Raw genomic sequence first — 4,479 nt, forward strand, 5'->3', positions numbered from 1 at the left:
GTTACACAGGCCCTCCCCATCAACGCTCGCCAGGGGCTGCGGGCCAGGAGGGCGCCCTGCGGCCACGGCGAAGGTCACAGAGGGCGCCCTGCGGAAGACAAGATTTCAAACCTGTGAGCTCTTGACATTTAAAGAGCCTGCCTGTTATGGTTCTGGGGCGGACCCTCGAGTTTCTCCCGGCACCTGTAGGACTGGCAGGGACAGTGCCACCAGGTGTGACAGAGGTAGAAGCATCGGCCACTCTGCCCAGCACCTCTTTGCTGGCCCTCATCCAGCATTACTTGGTGGGCTTTTGTCCCAGGCCCTGGAACTACAGCGAGGCTCACACAGGGCCTCTGGCCCTGCAACGCTCCTGTTCTGGGGGAGGGGCGCAACGAGATCTCATTTTATAACAAAACTTCCACTAATGAGAATTAATGTGAAGACGTGAATAGGAGCTGGTATGAAGCAGGTGGTCAGGAAGGCTCTGCACAGGTGACAGGTGACCCAAGGGGCCACATCTTATTCTCAAAGAGGAATGTTCCCGGCTGAAAACAGCCCCTGCGCAAATGCCTGGGGCAGGAACAGGTGCAGGGGCTGGAAGAACCCAGGAAAGGTCAGTGTGGCCAGTGTGGCTGGAGCAAGGGACAGAAGTGGCGGGGGTGGGGGGGGGCCAGGGTGGAGCCTTCAACCTCCACACTCCAGGGCCCTTGAGGGTTTCAAACCAGAGAGTTTCATTCTCATTCATTCATTCATTCATTCGAGAGTGCAGGCAGGAGCTGGGGAAGAGGGAGAAGCAGGCTCCCTGCTGAGGAAGGAGCCCAATGCAGGACTCGATTCCAGGACCCTGGGATCATGACCTGCCTGAGACGAAGGCAGACGCTTCACGGAGCAGCTACCCAGGTGCCCCAAACCGGGGAGTTCTAAATTACGCTTTTAATTCGTTTGTTTTGGCATAGTTTCTGACTGTCACTAAAGTGGCAAGAACAGAATAAGAATTCCCAATACTCACCCAGATCTCCAAACATAAACCCTTGGAATCTGTAAATATGACCTTATTTGGAAATAGGGTCTTTGAGTATCATCTAATCAACACAGGAGGAGGTCATACGGAACAAGGGGAAGGGTAGCTAAATCCAGTGTGACCAGTGTCCTTGTAAGAAGAGAGAAGTTGGGACGACCGAGGCAGAGACGGAGGTCATTGCTGGCACAGGATGAGGGACTCGGGTCACCTCCGGAGCCGTGCGGGGCAGGAGGGACCCTTCCCCGGAGCCCACGGACGAGCACGGCCCTGCCCCCGCACTTTGCAGACCTCTGTTTCTAGAAGCGAGACAAGAAATTTGTGTTGTTTTAAGCTGTCCAAGTTTGCAGCGATTTGCTATGACACCCGAGTACTAAAAACAACTTTCTAAAATTTTGACATAATTTCAGACTGTCAGAAAAGTGGCAAGAAAAGAATTCCCAGATGCCTTTTATCCAGATTTTCCAAATGTTAAGTTTTTTTAAGATTTTATTTTTAGGGGCACCTGGGTGGCACAGCGTTTAAGCGCCTGCCTTCGGCTCAGGGCGTGATCCTGGCGTTATGGGATCGAGCCCCATATCAGGCTCTTCCGCTATGAGCCTGCTTCTTCCTCTCCCACTCCCCCTGCTTGTGTTCCCTCTCTCGCTGGCTGTCTCTCTCTCTGTCAAATAAATAAATAAAATCTTTAAAAAAAAAATTTTTTTATTTTTAAGTCATCTCTACACCCAACATGGGGCTCGAACTCATGACCCCAAGATCAAGAGTCTCCTGCTGCACCGACCGAGACGTCCAGGTGCCTCCAAATGTTACATTTTTGTTGCCTCTTCTTCCCACTTGCGTCTCTGCCTGTGTCTGTATAAGAATGTAAGTGCCGCGGTCTCGTTCCCCGTCATCTAACCGGCTGGCTTTTCTGAATGGTTGAGGTTAAGCCGCAGACACGGTTTCACTACTCCAGTGTCTGTTTCTGTAAAACAGTGAGCTGTTTTCCATAAACACAAGATAGCGGACAAAATCAAGAGTTAAGCTAAAACTGCCTTAAAGAAATGAAACCTATAAAAGACAACAGAGCCAAAAATAAAAAGTTACCACGGTATAAAGCCACGATCTAATCAACAGTCCGTGTGCCGACCGTCCCCACGGCGCCGGGCACCGCGAGCGAGTCAGGGTGGGTGACGTGTACAGGACAGACGTCTGGGAGAATGTCCCTGATCCGTCCTGTGTCTCCTTGTGACTGGTGAGGGGATGGCCTCCTGGGGGGAAGACACAGGGGTGACGGAGGGGTGTCTGCGTGGCCCTGCTCTGGCCGCTGGGATTCTCCGCTGCGAAGGTGTGGGTTTTATGCTTTGTAACTAGTGAGAATCTTCGGAGAGATGCTTCGGGAATACCCGGCACCCTCTGGGTTAAGCCTCGGGGAGAGTCTGCCTGAATCCATTTCCATGACTGGTTGCCACGGGTGACTGTCCGGTCCGGGCCGGCTACCTTTGGTCCCTGGCACTACTGCACGGCGGCTGGGCCTAGCCCTGTTCCAGCACCTACTCACAGATTTCCACCAGTTCGTGCAGAGGCTTTATTTGTTTTTTTTTAAGATTTCATTTATTTATTTGACAGAGAGAGAGAAAGGGCATGAGCGAGTGGCGGGGTGGGGGGGTGGGGTGGGAAGGACAGAGGCAGAGGGAGAAGCAGACTCCCCGCTGAGCAGAGAGCCATGCAGGACTCCATCCCAGGACCCTGGGATCATGACCTGAGCCACAGGCAGACGCTTCACAACTGAGCCCCCCAGGTGCCCCAATGCCCCCTGTTTTCTGTCACACGTGGTGTTTCAGGCCCATCTGGATGCCCTGCCCCAGTCCTGGGACGGAACATTTCTCCAAAGGGCCAGAATTCCTGTGTGGAGGGCCCAACCCCCACACCTAAGAATGTAACTGTGTTTGTAGGTAGGGGTTAATGAGATGACAAAGCGAAAATGAGGCCATTAGGGTGACTGACCTTTGGCCAGGCTCCTCTGACCTCTTCTCCACTAACACCCCCCTCGTCTCACCCGCTGCCCCCCATGGCTTGGGCCTGCCTGACCAGGTTTAGCAAGAATCCTGCTGACTCTAGAGAGACCCCCCCCCATTCAATTACTGTCACACCTGATCAAGTGTCTCACGCCCCCTGACCCCCACCACATGCAGAAGCCCTTGGCCCGCCTCCCTGCCTTTAGCAAGAATCTGCCCAGCCCTGTGCCCCCTGCCCCCCGGCTGTCCTCATATATGGGGCTGAGCCCAAACTCTCTCCCCGAGGCCACAGGCCCACTGCAAGTCTTGAAGAGTCTCCCTAACCGGGACCCCTGGCCGGCTCAGGCCGCGGAGCGCGTGTGACTCTTGATCTCAGGGTGAGTTCCAGCCCCACACTGGGCGTCAAGATCACTTAGACACAAAGTCTTCCTTATCATTTTGTCCAGCGTCCAAATAATAGATTCCTTAACAAGGGGGGGCCCTGGCTTAAACGACACACATTTACTTCTTGTTCTGGAAGCTGGAGGTCCAAGATAAGGGGTTGGCCTGGGGAGGGCTCCCCCGCACACACAGTGGGGGGCAGGCAGGGAACCAGCTCCCCTGTCTCTTCTTACCAGGAGGCACCAGCCATTGCCAGGTCCCGAAGGCCCCGCCTCCTACTCCCCACACTGGGCTTAGGTCGTCAACATACACGGGGTTTGGGGGGGCAGGGGGACACCACCATTCAGCGTATCGCAGACCTGTACCCGGTCTGACTGGTGTCCTAAGACGTGGGAGAGACATGGGGACGCGCACACACAGGGAGAAGGCGCAGGCACCCGCCCAGGAGTGAGGCCTCCGGGGAACCAGCCCGCCCCTGCCTTGACCTCAGACTTCCGGAACTGGGAGAGAATGGGCGTCTGGGGGGGGGGGGGGGCGTTTGCTGCCGCTGCACCCAGTCCCTCAGGACCGCAGAAGGGTGTGCAGCTCATGGAGGGGGTGGGTGATCTGGCACCCAGGAAGGTGTGAGCCGTTTTGGGGAGGCACGACCGGGATATTCGGGGAGGGGGGTCCGTCTAGGTACGGGACCACGGGAGAGACCGTCCCCATGGGACGACAGAGCAGCCTCTCACCTCTGCCCACCCCCGGTTCCAGGTCTCGGAGCCGATCTCTTTGGCCAGTTCTTTTTATTCTTATGGTATTCATGTCCATAACGTAGATAAACACGCGGTATTTCTCTTCCTTGATTCATGAAGTTCAGATAATAGCTATTTTATTTTTTGACAATATCTATATTAAATAATAAAAATAAATGCTATTTATTGTCCCCATAACTTTTTATTTAAGTTTTATTGCTACAATTCAAATACCGTACAATCACCCATCACAATGTGCCGTTTGGTGACTTTGGTGTATTCACCGCGCTGTGCGACCGTCGCCACAGTCATTTAGAACATTCTCGTGCCCACAGAAAGCAGCCCTTACTGGCCATTTGTGCATCGT

This window comes from Ursus arctos, unplaced genomic scaffold (genome assembly GCF_023065955.2).
Source record: "Ursus arctos isolate Adak ecotype North America unplaced genomic scaffold, UrsArc2.0 scaffold_4, whole genome shotgun sequence".
Taxonomy (NCBI): domain Eukaryota; kingdom Metazoa; phylum Chordata; class Mammalia; order Carnivora; family Ursidae; genus Ursus; species Ursus arctos.